Consider the following 18,837-nt stretch of genomic DNA (forward strand, 5'->3'; position numbering starts at 1 on the left):
CCGATCATGCTCACCCGTTCAGTCATGGAGGCATTGTAATGTGATAGTAAATCCCGCTGTTCGTTGGTAAAGAGAGTAACCGAGAGTTGGTGGCGAGTGGTATTGACTAGCTGCCTCTATCGCTTCAAAATTAGGGGCGGCTAGCTTTGCGCGAAATTCAACAAATTAACAAATTGATAGAAGAAAGGTAAACCAATTCTGTTTGTGATAGAAGGTAATGGGTATTGTAACTATTCGTACGTGATGTGTTTCTATGATGTTAGTCGTGTACGATAATGTTTAATGTCGATCTTATGCATTGAGATGTTCTAGTTTTCCTGGTCACAGGAATGGAAAACATTTGACGTCTGTAAGCTCTTTTTTTTAATCATTTCAACAGTGAGATACAATATATGTTGTCACATGAAGCACAACTGTGTAGATAAATTACTAAAGTTCATGACACTTAGCAAATACGGTACAAATTGTTCGTACTGCTGTCAACTGCAATACTATCCCAGTCATTAACACTGGATTTAGTTCCGCTGACAGATGTAAGACTCATGGATCCGGTTAATGTGGTTATGAAACCCAGCTTTTATCAAAATTCCTAGTAATCAGTGATCTCCTTCGGTTTAGGTGTGTTAATGTGACAACCGGGACAGATATCACTTAAATTTGTTATCCGAATGACGACCGGAACATGATGAATGTTATGGAATATTGTATAACAGTAACTCTAACGGAAAACTGAAGGCTATTTTTATATCAATGGGGGTGTTTTTGTTTTTTTTGGCAATCATCTTCATATACTTTGTTGTTTAGATTTCAGTACATACAATCAAAACTAATTCTAGGATATATATACGCTAGAAATGAGTTGTAAATAAATAAACATACACTAAAATGTACACCAGCCAATTAGCATGAAATAGTTGTACATACTCTGAGCCAAGGAGAGGCTGATTAAGCTGGCAGCTTCGTTCTTAGTGGCCCGTCGTGGCTAGGTGGTTAGGGGGCTCGACTCGCAATCTGCGGGTAGAGGGTTCGAATCCCCGTCACACCAAACATGCTCGACCTTTCAGCCGTGGGGACGTTATAATGTGACAGTCAATCCTACTATTTGTTGTTAAAAGAGTAGCCCAAGAGTTGGCGGTGGGTGGTGATGACTAGCTGCCTTCCCTCACTGCTAAATTAGGGACGTGTAGCTTTTCGCGAAATTCAAAACAAACCATTCATTCTTAGTTTTGACGTGGTAGAAACGAATACTTTAGATACCGTTGTGAGCAGAACACAAATAGCCTAATGTAAAGCTTTATGTTTAACTTGAAACAAAACCTATTTACTTTAGTAACTACTTTTCATTCGATTTCATACAATTCTATGGCTTAACTGGTGCCCTATTTAGAAATTAAGGCTACTCCCCTAATCACGCTTTAACTGGTGCCCTATTTAGAAATTAAGGCCGCGCTCCTACTCACATTTGACTAGCCCTATGCTAGTCTGATATAGGTATATCAGCCTAGCCAATGTCATTTTATTTTTGAATTTTCTAAACTTCTCTCTCTACCCTATTTCAGTTAAAGTTTGCACATTTGAATATGACTACAGTTTGACTATATTAATATATATATTCATATCATTCACCGAATTTATCTTACCATGTTATAATTGTTATTTTTGGCACGTAACCTGTTGCGATTAGTTAACATAACTAATTATTCGCCCTAGAAGAAAAATCCGGCAACAGTTGGAGATTGATCAGTGAGATCCGCGAGAAGCGGAAAGAACGTCTTAATTATTCAAACCATGTTAGTTGATAAATCTACATTACTATTCAAGCGAATAGACTCTAAACCGAGCGTATTGAAAATACTGTAACTTGAAGTAATTTTGCTTTCTTTCATTTCAGATAATTAGAAAAATCTGGACACACATTTAAATCCGTCAAGTTTAATTTTGTAATTAATAACTGTTCGGAAGCCACCACGATTCTGTTTAATTATATTAACAACAACTATATGGGTATTGTTTTTATTGCTCTGTGTGGCTTTGTTTGATAATTGTTAGTCCCCAGTGATGTCTAGAGTTTAAAGTGTCTGTAAAAAACACACACACACACACACTCACGCACATAAAAACTAGTTTCACATACACACGTATATATAGAAATGACCATGCAATGTTTCGACCTTCTGCTTAGGTCATCATCAGACAAAATAAAATAACAATACTTTGACACATTCCAGAATAAGATTAAAATAATGTTCTAATCTCCTGACGCCATTTCTATATATACGTGTGTATTTCTCCGTAATAAGCATTTTGCAAGTTAGAAACAATGAAGTGAGATGTTTTTTGAGATTACAATAGTTTTACACATAGCACCCAATTCTTTTCGTAATATTTCTTTTATAATGTGTAGGTACTTTTTCATTTATTGTGGGGTAGTTCGCTGAAAAGTAATCAAGTCTGGCTTAATGTTTGGTCATATAGCGTATTAATAAAAGTAACGATTACTTAACTAAATGACCTGGCATGGTAAGGTGGTTCGACTCGCAACCTGCGGGTCACACCAAACATGCTCGCCCTTTTAAGCCGTGGGGGCGTTATAATGTCACGATCAATCCCACTATTCGTTGGTAAAAAGAGTGGTAGCCCAAGAGTTGGCGGTGGGTGGTGATGACTGGTTGCCTTCCCTTTAGTCTTACACTGCTAAATTAGGGACGGCTAGCGCAGATATCCCTCATGTAACTTTGCGCGAAATTCAAAACAAACAAAATAATTTTTATGAGAATTGTGAAATTATGTAAACAAAAAAACACTCAATATAATGAAAGGGGAATTAATTTTAATCAAGATGACCATAGTGTAAATTTAAAAAAAGAGCATTTTGTTGTCAGAATTTGGCTTGTTTGTTTTACAACTTTCACTCAAAGATATGCAAGGGCCACCTGTGCAGAGTAACCCGTTGTTGTGAATTGCTAGATGATAGAGAAGGTAGCTACTCAATAGAACTATCTCCAACTCTTGGAGAAATCTAACAAATAGGCCACACCCGGTCCCAGTATTTAGCCTGAATGAGATTGTGGAAAATAGTAACAAGAATCTGTTTAGAAGCTGCTAAAGTAGGGCTTGCTGAGGTCTTTTAGGGACAACCATGTAGTATTTCCAGATTTTCAGCACCCAGTGGACTTGTTTCCAGTAGCTGAATAAACGTTTTTGTGATAGCTTTTCTGAGGAGAATGGCTGGTAGATATGAGATAGTGAACAGTGCCATTCTGTCATCAGGTAGAATGACCAGTGCCTTATCAAGTCGAAGGAAACCAAAACCTGGTGGTATAAACTCCGAGTTGAAGGTTTTTCTGGTAATGCCCAGTGATTATATGATGATTCAGGTGCATGCAGAAATTATCAGATGCATGATGTGCCGCTGTGGAAGTTCTACATAAGCACTTCATATTCTTGTTCTTAAGAATATGTAGGTCCGCATCATATTCCTGCACCTTTGTGGATAGTGGCTTAGCTAGATTATTTTGGTAGAGAGTGTCGAGTCGAAACTTTTAAGCCCGTTTTTCTTATGTTGCAATTAAGGATTTTTTCAAAGATTCTAGCAGGAAAGATTGGATGTAATACCAGTGGTTGTCGCGTGTCTTACTGTGTTTGGATGGTTCTACACAGGATACCATTAAGCACCTCCATGATATTCGGCTTTATAGCTCACATCTATAGTAGGTGGTTTAAAGCAGTCCTAACAAGAGTTTGGCAGCCCATGTCGAGAAGCTGCGCTGACATTATAACAAAGTTTATCCGAACATAGTTGTCTCGAACCGTGATGCCATCCTTGCATATGAATGCATCAAGTGAATCTATGAATGAGCATCACATAAGTTGAAGAGGCATACTCTCAGCAGTTGTACGATCTGCAGCTTGTACGACTACGAGATCGACAGTTTAAATAATTTATGACGCTTACTATCGGAGTTAGTAGGTGGAATTCGATGGTGATTATCAGCAGAACATTATCTAAGACCAGCTGAATGCTCGTCATATGATAGTAAATGCTGATTAATTTTCTCTAGAAAATTAAATCTAAATAGCTGTTTTGTGATCATGTTTTTTAAGAATTAATTATAGTAACATTATATGTATAGAGAATGTTTATCCTTTTTATATTTGTGTATATTTGGTCATCTCCTATAAGTGGTACTTGACTAGGATTTTGATTTATGTATATATTTATGTTATGTTCAAATCTGGTTCTTGAAGAACTATTCTTACTTGGCAAATGTCTGACCTTGCGATTGATTAATTGTGATGATAAAGGTAAAGAATTTGAGAATGAAGGGAAAATGCAAGAAAATGTTAAGTTGTAATAAGAAATGCTTATAAACTTTTAAACTAAATTTTTAAAAATCTCTTTCCTAAGTTTACAAACATCAATAATAATATATTATCGCCATCTATTGGGTTGAAAAGATATTTAAGTTTTGTTTCACATATACATATTTGTGTTTATATGTAATATGATATGATCATTGATTTAATCTTTAATGGTATTCGAAATTTTCCGAATATTTAAAGAGCTTGCTGTAAATATGATAATAAATATTGAAAAGATAAATAAATAAAACCAACATAAAATTCCGACTCCACACGGGTTAGATCGCGAGGTTTTCACCTGATAATCTTGCTTAATAACAATTGAGACACCCAGTTTTTGTAATCAAATGTTAACAAATAAATCCCTAATTTAGACTATTATATTATTATGTTTTTCCTAATATTTGTATGGTCTTGTTTTAAACCTGATCAGTTAATAATTTAAAAAAGCTTGTTTGGGTATTGAACTCGAGACTTCCATTTGAGACTAACCACTGAGCCAGTTTGAACGTTAGGGGCCAAGAAATACTACTCTGCTGGCGTTATTCGAACACATAAAATTCAGCTGTATTTCCAAATTTTCTCTTTGATAAATTTGTACTCTTCAAATGTGTTTCCTTAAAACGAATTTTATCAGATGCATTCACATCTATGAAAAATGTGGACATTTATCTCGTAATTGCACTTTTTGTAAGATCTAAATATGTTAGTGGTGCTACAGTGATCATGTTTAACTACATATATAAAATCCACTCTCGTTCGTAGTGCTACCTTTGTTAGTATATGGCTGTAAATAGTGTCTGATTGGACTACAGTCAATTTTTATGAGGTAGCTTGTTGCTTAACAATCTTGTATAGCCAACTGCTGAATAATTATTACATACGTGTACTTGTGGGGACACGAGTAGGGAAAGCTATGCAAATAAACCTACCACATTATTACATACGTGTACTTGTGAGGACACGAGTTTGAAAAGCTATGCAAATAAACCTACCACAAAATATCTTATAACAAAGATAAAATAAGGATTCCAAATTGTTCAATAATATTTTGTTATTCAAACAACATAGGCAGTAATTAGAAAAAATATAGCTGAAGACTTTTAATAAAGTCGTCAAAGCCAACGCTAAATAAATATCCAGGAACTTATCCACCTCATTTTACCAAAATCATTGTACTCACCATCACAAGTCCATAACGTTCTCTGAAATTCATATTCTTTAATTAATGTAATTATTACCTTATTATGACCTGATACCGTTATGAATCGAAACCTTGTTATCATTAAAATCATAATTTCCCTACCTTAAAATTTGCTATTGTTGTATATTTGAATTTAATTAATTTGTAGGTTCCTCAATAAACAATATAAGCAATAGCTTGGAATTCTGAAAAGAAATCAGGGAAATAATTAATAATACAGTAATGTTTAAATATATTAAAAAATTAAATTTTTGACTTCTAATCAAAAGTAAGGTGATATTCCAATTTACTTTCAATTTTATTCATACATAAAATAATATAATATGTTGTAAATAATAATAATTTTAAATTCAATCAATCTAGTACATGAAAATAAGACAAAAAACTTGATTTGCATCATGTATACCAAATAAAGTATCCCAATTAATATTAAATATATAATTTATTTATATTTACGTCATCTATTGTTTTAGAAGTTATTTGTTTCTATTTTGGAATATTAATACAATAAACAAATTGGATAATGATCAGTAATAAATAACCGTACAACTTTCATTTTAACCACTTCAAAATTAAATACAGCATTATCAGTTAATATATCATTTTGTCTCTCACTCTTTTGGTAAATTAAAATTGACTATAATTTTACTTTGCTTACAATAGACTAAAATTATACAGATTACTTAAATGATTTTCCTGGCCATTTAAAATATTAATATTAAAATCCTCATGTATAACAAATGGTGGTTGTTCCTTATTTAGCATAACTAATACATTTTCTAAATTTTCTATAAATATTCATAAGTCACGTTCATATAGTCTATAGAGATATCCTAAATTAGAATTATTAATTTTTAATGCTATAAATTCAATTTCATTATTCAAAATCAATAAACTTTGATACACATCAAGTAACATTTCCATCTTAATATCGGTTGCACTTCCTTCATCTTTTCCTTCTCGCATATTTGAAAAAACATGCAGAATATTAAACATTATATCGTCATTTGTGAGCCAAGTTTCTACAAATATCAAATATGTAAAATTTAATACATATTCTTTCTCGGACCTTTTGTATTCATAAATATATTGACCAGAGTTAAATAGTTAATTATAAATTAATGAAACACTATCGTTAACTATACTTGTAATGCTAGACAATTTAAATACGATATGTTTGAGTGTTATTATTATTATGATATCGATAACATAAGGGTACTAAGCCATTTTTCCAAGAAAAAAAAAGTACCAGAATAAAGTTCTAAGACCTTTTTTTTTCACTTCTTTAATTTCTTTTTATAAACGAAACAAAATTACTTTCTGTATTACACATGCAAAAAAAAAGGTCAAAAATTCAAATTTGTATATTCTTGTTATGTGTGTTCCACTGGTTCTAAACTTGTGGTACCGCACCATTTGGGGTATGCGGAGACATTTTTGGGAGTTTGTGAGAAGCTTTGACAAATATTAAAAATAAAATAAACCCCATGCCTCAAAATTGGAGGGCTGTTTAGGTGAGTCACCAACGATTTCACTTGCTAGCATTCAACGTTCGCATGTTGTAGACTCACCCTTGAATTATTCTATTTGATTTAACTTTTTATTAATATAAACCACCATTAAGTTTTTTAAACAAATTATATACGTCAGAGCCGCTGGCGCAAAGGTATGACTAGAGGTGCGCGACATAAAATAGTCCCCCCAGTGGCACAGCAGCATGTTTGCGACTTATAACGCTAGAAACCGTATTTCGATATCCGTAATGGGCAGAGCACAAATAGCCCATTGTGTAGCTTTGTGCTTAACTTCAAACAAGCAAAACAAACAAACATAAAATGTTTGGGAAAACTGCTTTATCCAACTTAGTGAAAATGTTTAATAACAAATTTTACATTACAGAATTTTTTATTATCTTAATAATTTAAACTGAGTATAGTAACATATCATGCTTAATGCAAATGAAAGAGAGTGGATGCAATTTATTCTTTTCTGAATGCAAAATTTAAAAATAAATTCTGTTAAGATTAAATCATAACTTAGTTCTACGAAAGTACTTTTAAGATAACACGTTCAACTCAACTTTTCATCTTATACCATTAAATGAATCCTCTAGTGAAAATAAATTGGAGTAATATACCCACTTCTTTGGTGTAGTTAATATATATATATATATACATACATATAAGCTGAGGTTACCGTCCTTTGTCCGGGCTAGGAACTTAAAGTTGTGGGGTTGGATAGTATAATAAATAATACGAAAATCCTAACTTTGACACAGTTTATTTATAACATAACATATTATCGCAATATTTCTTATTGCCTCAACAAAAGTTTTGTATAAGCTTTAAGAACTCGATATATATATATTTAAAACATGGTATACACTGTACGATGGTCAGGGTGACTTTGTAGGAAGAGGTAGCGGCCAAAGTAGTAGCAGTAGGGGTGCTGTCTGTTAGCGTTCAACATCCAGCTTTTAATGTCCTTCCACAGTGTTTCACGTGATTAATTAATTGACGGTCATTGGACGCAGAAGTATCTTACGGCCCGAAGTTGAAAGGTCACGGGTCAAAATAAGAAGTCGGTATAAGAAACGGCTTTACATATCAGTGTTTTGAAGTAGAAAGTTCAGCTGAGTTTATGTGTTATTGCAATACTGGCGGCCATTGTTTTTTCATTGCATTCTTCCATAGAGAGTGCTAGCACACTCTCTGAGATATATAAGACGTTTGTGTGTCCTCCTTCACACTGTGTGTATGTTGTGTTATAAAAAATTTAATAAAGTTTTTTTAGTGTAAGGACGTGGCGCCATCTATGAATGTAGTTAACGTTCACTTACGTCAATGATAATAAATGCCCAATAACAATAATAATGAGGATGAATAGAGGTTGTTAATCACACCTTAACATCCCCCTTGTTCCAAACTATCATCCCACAAAGTTTGGTTGAAATTGGCCGAGCGACGTAGGAGTAATTAGATAACGGACAAAGAGACAAACGTGCAGGTTGTTGTGCTATATTAAATATATATATATATATATACTTTTTTTACGTTACACTTGACAGTTGTTCCGAGACCGAATTCATTCTTAGATAGATTTAACATTTCAACATTAATAAAATGAATAAATGATTAAAACATGGCAAAAATGTAGCAAATAGTTAAATAAGTTGTATACAGGAAACAAAATGCAACGATCCAGAGTATACCTATGGTTTTTTGCATGGTGTTTAAACGATTTTTTCTTGTATATTTAAGCAATTGCAGCAGAGCCTTTTAAGTTATTCAAATTTAATTTAGGCGTTCTACACTTATAGACAGAAAAAAGAACAACTTTAAAATGTCTTTCAAATTGTTATCGAATCTATTTACATCCTATACACGCTTGCTTATGCGTGCATTAGAAACAGACGTTCACGCACATATGTTTATTAACAACGTGCACCAAGGATTATTTTATGTATTTGACTTTCTTATAGTCTGAGAAATTCCCCATAACTTTTTATATGAATATAATTTTCATTATAAGAAGTTAAACCCAATATTGGAGAAAAAACGTTTAGTTAGACTATAGAAACGTTTTTGGATTTTAGAAATGACGATTAAAGATTGTTTTTTTTTTTGCTTTCAATATTTCTCAGATATATGAAGTGTTACAATTGTTGTATAATCTGAAAGTCTACACGGTTAATAGATTAAGGTTCTGCAAAAGTGCAGTACATGCATAAGTTTTGTGTAATAATAAACTTTACACTATGAAAAATGTAAGTATACACAGTTGACAGTAGTGTTTGGGAGGTCACACAACATTACTTTCTGTAAATAAGAATGTTATAGAGTAATAAACATAAACTTATGTCCTTATCTTATACTCAGTTCAACACTTCGATGGTGACACCCGTTTCCTTTTTTTTTTTATTTTTCTTCAGTAGGCTCAGCGTGTTCGGTTTGTGAATTCGAAGGTCTGTGGTTCAATGCCCTTTGCCGCAAAGAACGCCCTCCGCATTTTAGTGCCGTGGGTCCACTGTAAGAGTTAAGGTCAAAGCCCATCATTTGGTCCTACAAAGAGTTGCCCAAAAATTAGCGGTACATGCTTTTGACTAGATGCCTTGCTTCTAGCTTACCTGGAATGGCTGTGTGCATGTAACTTTTTGTATAGTTTTGCACCAAAATTCTAAACAAATCAATGCTATTTATGTCCCACTGCGAAGCAGTGTATGATATATGGGTGTGCCCCTGTCCACCCGTCCTGATCTTTTAGGAAATTGTTTTATTGTTGTTAAAAACTTTTTCACGTCTCACACTCAACTGAAACACGTGCAAGTTGTGTTTATGAAACACTTGTGTCCCACTTAACCTTGACCTTCAAAGGTTATTCAGGTCTAGAGCTTTGAATGTAGTATATTTTGTACAAGTTTCGTCAAAATCCATCCATCCAATCTTAGGTCATCTTGTCCACTTTATTTACATTTACTAGTAAGCTACCTGTGGTGCCTTCACAATGATCATAATTGTTATGAAATTATAAATATATTTTTACCATGACTATTTACACTACTGCTATATAGAAAATCAACGTACGACTTTACTTAATAAATTATGATAAATATGTTTTGAGCAAAATCTGTTGTTTCAGAAATTATAATTTATTTTTAAGTAAAGTAATTTCGATATAATAAACACAAAATAAGTAACATGTGAAAACAATCTGTAAATACGCACATTTGCGGGAACATTTGATTTTAATTAAATTTGTTTTCACTGTTGAATAGTTTTCGAAAATTTTAGTTTCCCCACCCAGCTGGAGGCTTAGCGGTAAATCTGAAGGCTTAAACTCGGCTTTCGATACTTACGGAGGGCACAGCACAGATAGCCCATTTTGTAGCTTTGTGCTTAATAAACCAACAAAGAAAACTTCAGCTAAGGTGTACGTAGCGATACGTTAGTTAAACACGTGCCTAAAACACTTGTGTGACCCAAAATCCAATCCATATATGTAGCATTACATAACATCTGTCGATATCCACGAAAAACATTTTTTTGCAATGTGCTACAAAAGGTATCAAATGGGCGTTTCTATAGCAACGTTGCCACGTGATATGCTAAAGATTTTTGTATCTGTTCGTAATCAAGCAACCTTTTTTAGAAGGATAGAAAGTGAAGTTATGATTTAATTGTGCATTAGGGTTTTCGATAATGTTTCACACAGTGGAAACAAATCTCTCGAGCAATCAGAAACAGTATATTTTATTTCATACAAAGTAAGAATGAAAGAATTTTTAATAATAAAACTACTTAGATAAGTAAAACGATGATGAATTGCAATAATAAAATTATAAGTGATTCATGGATAGAAACAGTCGTATGTTAGCAGAAAAAGGTATAACTTTCATACCTTATTGACTTAGTCAGAGCCGTGTAGACCATTATACATAATTGACACACAGACTTGTTTTACCTGGATCGCTAGTATAGCGTATGGATTAGCGGAATCAAGACTTGACTCACAACTGGTAACATTGTATAGATGAGCAGGAATTTATTAGTTCACACACATTCACACCATCCAGAATCATTACTGATTAGTACTAGACTGTTTATTACCCATACGAAATCTTTATTTAAAATGATTTAGCTGAAAAATAGAATCACAGGTACAAAAAACCTTGAATTGACCTACATTCAAAGCCTCGACCTGAAGACAATACACTGATTTAATAGAAGTGATACTTAATCATGAGATTTGTTTGTTTTTTAAATTATCACTTACTAGTTTCTCATCTCCTAACTGCTGGTATACTTTTTCACCAATATTATGTGCTTTCATTAAGTTTTTCTCAATGTCAGCAGTCCTAGTTGATAAGCTGATTAGACCATCAGCTTCTTCACGAAGTGAGTTGATCCAGTTATTTTGCAGTAAGTCCATTATGGCAACTATATGAGTTTCGTCTTTGTTGATTCTGGCCTTATGTAAGTCAACAAGTGTAGTGGACTTAGCTTGAAGGTTAATAATTTCGAATTACATTCTACTTAATGGTAATTATATTCTGCTATCAGGTATTATTTTTGTAGAGCAACACGCTTTAAGCTAACCAGTGCCACCTGAAGTTCATACGACTTTATTCGCCGTTTGCTCTGCGGTTTGATCAACTGAAATTTTCTCAAATGAGTTTTGGATGCCTTTTGGACAAAAAATATTCTTGTCTAGAGAAAGGTATCAACCTTTAATTAGTCGACTAATTATGGTACGACACGTACAGGTAATTAGAAAATGAATTTATCAATGGTAAAATAATAAAACATTATCTTGTAAAAGCAAGTACAATAGTTATACAGCACATTAGTGTTGTATTTATCCAGAGAACTACACCTTGTTTCACGCTGCCATACAGTTTATCATATTACGATTGTCTGATATTGACAATACGTCCTATATGACTCCACAATTCAGCCAAGCTGTTTTATCTCGTTTTCACGTTCCCAGGTTTTACGTAAGCCTATACAGCCTCAAGGAACATTCATATCTCGACTTTGTGCAGACCAAGCATATGAGGGGTCTCCTTACTGGCAAGATATCGTTTCACCACATTTGCTGTATAAATATTTGGTATTGTTGTCTTGGTGGAAGATGAATCTCCGATGAGTCGTGTTCCTGTGAGAATGGCATAATGGATCACAATCTGTTGCTCTTGTTAACAGTGAAGATGCCTTCAATTTTATGCAGATCATCAAAACCTTTGACTGAGATGTAGACCTAAACTTGTACTGATCTGCCACCATGTTTCATTTTAGATTTGGACATTGACTTCGATAACATTCTCCTCTCTGTCGTCGAATAAACCGGTGATTCTCAACTGGGTGAATGGTTCACCCAGGGGTTAATGAAATCAGAATCAGGGTGAATGAGAATGAATGGCAGGGTGAGTGAGTATTATCGATAATACAACAAATTTAAGAGCAAAAACAGTCATTAGTTATTATTATAGATTCTAGTTTTAGTTTGATAAATACATTTATTTTTTGTTGTATTCATTCTAGATGTAGTTTGATGTATTATTAGTCTTAATAAAGAAGTTAGCATTTTAATTTAGGACTTTTTTGTCTTTTTTCGAACTGGCCTGAGTGAGCTGTTGTGAAAACTTATAGGAATGAGTGATATTGAAGAATCACTGGAATAAACTATCGTTGATTGTTGCCAAACAGTTCGAACTTGAAGGCGTCTGTAAACAGCACATGTCTCCAACTTTGCTCTTTTTATTGTCTGTAAGGCCAAGCTAGGTACAGTGGTTAGTGTGCCGGACTATAAATCTTAGGTTCCGTGGTTCGCGCTCTCTTACCGTCAAAAATAAATATATAAATAAAAACAATCGCGCCCTGCACTTTGGGCCCGTGGGTACGTTATAATTATGATTATAATTACAGGGTGTTAATAAAGTAGCTCAAGAGTTGGACGTGAGTGATGTTGACTAGCTGCCTTCCCTCCTTTTCTATCACTTCAAAATTACGCATGGTAAGCACAGATATTCCTCGAGTAGCTTTGCGCAAAACTTAGCAAGCAAACACAATTTCACTGTGATCTAATATCCATTTCATCCATTAGGTTTGTTAACCTCTACTTGGCAGCGATTTTCAGCCAATTACACGTTCATTGATACTGTTTTGTGGTAATATGTTTCTTAACGTTTTTGAGGTAAAACATTTAAACTTGCATTTACAGCAAGATCGTTGGAAAGTTATTTATTGGATACATAACATTAGTTTTGGAGAGTTTCGGTTTATTATCTCGATCAATTCTGTTATAAATAAAGCCAGTTTTACGTGCTCTTTTCAGAGTCTACTGTACAACTTCCACTAAAACATGAAGCCTTGCCAAAGTTTTTCGCACAAAGTATTTTTGAACAGTTTGTCACGGCATAATATGACTTGCATAGAACCTTGTAATTGATTGATATGCAACTAATCACAGTATAAACTATCAAAATGTTAATGTACTCTTTGAGTGATAAAGGGGTAGTTTTTATATTTCTTCATTACCGTTTTAATAGTTATTTCCAATGCTGTATAACGAGCAAAATTAAGGCAATCGTTTGTAAACCACCATGGAAACATTTCTCCTATGCTTTGTAAGTTTAATGCTAATAAATGTTTTGTAGTTTTCGAAGCAGATCCAGCACATTCTCAAACGTGTCGTTATAAAACTACTCAGGATGAGAGCGCTCTATTCTGTTTCTGAGTTATTTCATGAATATTGAAACAAATCGCGGTCATATACTTAACTATTTGTAATTCACGCAAACTTGTCATGTATATATGATCTGATAAGCCCATCATGAGGTCGCCTAATCCTTCTAACTCATGACGAACTATAGGCAGATGGTTTATAGGCGGACGGTGTTACTAAGGTTCTGTAGGTGGATTGTCTCATTAAAGATTGTGCTTGTATAAACAGACAGTGTTACCAACGTTCTATAGGTGATTGGTGGTTCTATAGTTGGACTTCCATAGGACTGCATATACATTTCAACTTGTCCCAACTTATTTTTATAGCTTCTTCTATATATTTAACTGTATTACATGTGTTTTAGAAAGTGGTTGGTGTTACTGGGCAGATAGTATTACTTGCCATATTGTGTTACTAAGATTAGTTCTTCTATGAATGGACAATGTTGCTATAAACCAATAGTTCAGTAAGATGATGAGCTTATCGTAGGGTGTTTCAACATGTAATCTAGACATCAATGTCTAGATTTAATTATATGTCCTAAAAAGCTACAAGTAAAACTATAATTTTTGACGAAACAGCTATATTTTAGCATAGTGTATTACATATGTCAGTTTTTATTGCACGTACTATCTTGATTTATCCATTATTTGAACGAGGCAAATATTATAGTATATCCAATAATATACATTACCAACTTTTACAATTATCTATCCTGAAAGGAGTTTATCATATCTAACGTTTCATTTTTGTAAATAATGAAAGAGATAGTTACATTATTATTGTACAGACGATTGTGTTTTTTTATAATTCAAGTTTCGATTTGGTACACATTTAACGTACTGCAGTGTAGTTTTCGCTTCTATATTTAATTTACATCAAATACATTTTTACAATTATCGTCGTGAAAAGGATATCTATTTAAATCTTTAAATAATATAATAAGATAGAAATGGAAAGAACGCCTATATGCTATTAGTTCCAGTCAGCGAAAAATAAGCTCTCAACAGAGATTTGTGAAAATATCTACACAAAGGTAAGTATTATAGTTTTATACAATAGTAATGGTTAAATATCGATAGAAACACTACTCTTAGTAACGCAATTTGACGAGTAATGCTATCCGCCTGTAGAACCTTGGTAGAACAAACATCCTTTGTAAAACACATACAATACAGTTAAATATATAAATGAAAACTACAAATATAAGTTGAGACAAATTGAAATTTGTATGCAGTCCTACGTAAGTATAATAACTCTTTCTGCAACACCAAACACTTATAGAACCTTGATAACACCGTCTGCTTATACAACCACTACCCTTAGTAACACAATCTACCTACAGAACCTTAGTAACGCCGTCTGCTTATAGAAACAGCATCTACCTGTAGCTCAGGTCTTATGGTATTGAATTATGATGTTACCCCTCCTCCAAGACAGCCGCGCCTTCTAGTGCCACTTTGTGGACGTTACCACCTCCTGGTGCCTATTGCATAACAGCTATGTAACCCTCAGGCGGCATCCTTCGATCTTCACTTACCCGGTGATTCCCCACTGAGGCAGCATCCTTTGAGCACAGGGGTACCTCGATAATTACGTAATCACTAATTAAATTTTCTTTCAAGCAGTCGACTAATGACGTTTTTTTTTTTTATTTCTTTTATAGCAGCGTCAACGCTTTCCAGCCATTCATAATCTCAATCTTGCATTAGTTGTTGCTTTGGTTTATCGAGATATATTTGTTTTTAGGATCAAATGTAGATGAGCTGATAGGAAAGTTAATTTATTTAGAAAATATTGGGACAAAGTTTCATTATATTCGAAAGAAATTGTTTTAACCAATTATCTACTGTTCTTATTTCAACGTGTTTCCTCCACTTGTGACATATCCAGCTATGACTTATAAATCTCTATCAAATGAATGTTTTTAAGAGATATTTTGTTTCTAGTCGAAAATCAATACCTTTTTTTTGCTCTGAAGTTGATCGTTTGAATTAGAACGATAACTTTATTCGGAATTTTTATCATTTAGGACATAATTTTACCGGGTAACGTTCACCTTGAAAGGGTTTTTATAAATCAACTTCATCATAGACTTTTTTCTTTGGAATTTTGTAAATATATTTTATGTGCCATCTTTAATGGGTGATTCTTTTAAAGTATGTAAAACATGATTCTAAAAATATATATGTGTATTAAGAACAAAATTAAATAGTTAAAGAAGATATATGTGTTGCTTTTATGCTTGCTAATCAGTTTCTAGAGAACAGTAATAGTCATTGCATCATGATTTTATATAGAACATTTAGTTTAATACAGATTAAGCCAATTATTGTATTTTTATTTGCAAAATTAATGTAATAAAACTTCCAAAGGAAGTAGTTCTGAAAGAGAATGAGGTTACAGCCATTTTCTAACTATTACTATATCCCAAAATGTGGAAGATGAAAAATAAAAATAATCTTGAGGCCATTGTTGAAGTATATTACCCTTGTTTACTATCAACAAATTGTAGTATGCCTAAAATATGGTGAACCTGATGTTAGTTGAAGGAGGAGAAACTGATGACCTAGCTACTTTTGCTAATAACGCTAGAACTTTTGAATTTTGCTGAAAAAATGTTTCGTTTCCCTATATATTTTCTTTTAATATTTAAAAGTGAAATATTTTATCGTAAAATATTTTAAAGAAATAATTTTCATTTTTACTGAACTTGATAATTTTACAGCTTTGTTGCAGTCTAAAAACATTTGCTTATGTCAAACATTTTAAAATGTAAAGTCTAACCTTTTATTTCAATTACTTTGTTCAGTAAAACATTTTGTAATCCACAAGTTTGACTTAATTCAAACGTGCAGATTTGTCTAAACCACGTTTTGCTTTTCTTTTTCTTTTTAAAAGCCCAACAATAAAGCCGACTAGGATAAAAGATACAACTTTTACACTACAGTTCATTAGACCAGTAAACATATATTGATTTTGCACATACATTTTGCAAGTAAAGTTAAATTTTGCACTGAGTTATTTAAAACCAAGTACAAGTATGAAGGACCACTTATATAGTGTCGAACCGTTCATGTTATTATTTACCGAAAGTTCGCTACATATAATCTCGAATCGTACATCTTGTACAGCGGTATCTCTGCGGACGTACAACGTTAGAAACCGGGTTTCGATACCCGTGGTGGGCAGAGCACAGATAGCCCATTGTGTAGCTTTGTGCATAACTACAAACAAACAATCATACGTCTTACTATATTATACTGCAATAGTTCTATATAATCAGGTAGTGGTATTGTTATGTCATCTCGACCCTGTGTATAATATTGAATCATATATCTAGCTGACTTCGTAACATTTTATTGGTCCTTTTAGAATTTTATCAGCTTTATGACTTTTAACCCAAATTAAATATAATTTAAGTCAGTGTTATTGTTGTTTAGTTCGCTAATTGATGATTTTTTCCCAAAGTACGTCAGTTTCGACGCTTAATCTTTTATGATATGTTATTTCATAGGAATTACTGTGTTGATTTTCATATATATATATTTATTTATTTTCTACAGAATAAAAGTGTTCAAGAGTACTTTCCTAAGGTAAGGATAAATATTCTCTATATTTTCAGCTTCAGTATTTTTTATTTTCACAAGTGAACACTGAAATTGGATATTCGTTACTTTAACACATTTATAGTAATGTTTTTGACACATTTTGATGACTTTCGCGAGGATAACCAGAAACGGTCAAATGCTTAAACTCATAAACAATATATCTTATTAATAACGTGTTTACGATGGTTGATGTTAGAGAATCTACTCTATATTATTAAGTGATGATTCCTCTAGTACATTTTTCTTAGGCTTAAGCATTTTACAACATAATTTCTGTAAACGAAACAACCGCATGCTTTACTTCTGTGAAACAGGACAAAATAATTAACAATCAGGAAAATAGGGTTACTTACAGTTTGTTTATTATTAAAATGTAAAATTTATTACATTCATTCCATTTCTACAACTGCTGTTGGTGAAATTTGAGTTAAGTATTATTGATTACGTTGGAAAACCGGTTTTGATTTTCACTGATCAAATCTATAATACATCCTGTACGAGCCTTGCATTAACTGGCTAACAAGTGTTGTTTTTATTCATCAATAATTGAATTACTTTCCTGTTTCTTAGTGAAGGAGAGATGTCTATACTTTTGAGATATTTTTACTTATGTATACGTATAAAATGTGCATTATATTTTTATTCTATAGCAAATGTATTTTTTTCGGTGAATAACCTTTACAGTAAGTCCCAATGTTTATGTATATGCAACCGTTCATGTTACATGTTGAGGTTAATATCACGAAATTTTGTTTTATTATTAGCAAAATACGTCCGTCACTTTTATCAGGTTCCTTTTTTATATATGTTAAGAAACATTTTCTTTCTCAACAAAAGATTCGTCTATAAATCGATTAGTGTCTCGAACATTACTTAAACGTGCTGTTCCGGATAGCATGTTTATGTCTGTGTTTCTTTGAAATTACTTAAACAGATGTTTTGGTTATCAGTTCTCATAGATAATAAATCATGTGTTATCATATGTAAAGAAATACATTTAGGCCATGTAAAATAAAAGTTTATCAAGCGGAAAAAAAAGTCAAAACCTCAGGAGCAATAATGTTCTTGCCACTAACTGAAAAGTGAAAACAAAAATGGAATATTCGTAGGCTACAAAACTGTGTACCAATTAATTAACTTTAAAAGTGACCTTATAACAGGCCATTCAGCACAAAATAGGTTGTAATTAATAAAATTCTTTCAAATTCATTCAAGATAGCGATCAAGGTTAAAGGATATTAATTTATTAATACCTTATCCTGCATGATAATAACCTTATGAAGGATCTTCAATGTTTTGAATAAATAAAATCCTACACCTGGTTAGAAACCTGGCAGTCAAATATTTGTCATGGAAAACTACCTTTGCAAAACAAAAGCTTCGAAGCAACGATGGTTACAACGTAACACTTGTTTAATGTATATATATATATATATA

At 32.8% G+C, this 18,837-nt stretch overlaps 1 protein-coding gene across 2 annotated transcripts in view; it reads left to right on the forward strand.

Moving 5' to 3' along the window:
* Positions 1-18,837, forward strand: part of LOC111085345 (centromere protein T-like) — a 281,870-nt gene that overhangs the window by 135,773 nt on the left and 127,260 nt on the right. Inside the window, exon 9 of one of the 2 annotated variants that reach the window (XM_022383500.1) lies at positions 17,356-17,385. The exons of the other annotated variant lie outside the window; for it this stretch is intronic. The gene's annotated coding sequence lies outside the window, so the exon portion shown is untranslated. The remainder of the gene's footprint in view (positions 1-17,355; positions 17,386-18,837) is intronic. 2 annotated transcript variants of the gene reach the window in all.

The sequence above is a fragment of the Limulus polyphemus genome, unplaced genomic scaffold (assembly GCF_000517525.1).
Source record: "Limulus polyphemus unplaced genomic scaffold, Limulus_polyphemus-2.1.2 Scaffold16, whole genome shotgun sequence".
In the NCBI taxonomy this organism is placed as follows: Eukaryota; Metazoa; Arthropoda; class Merostomata; order Xiphosura; family Limulidae; genus Limulus; species Limulus polyphemus.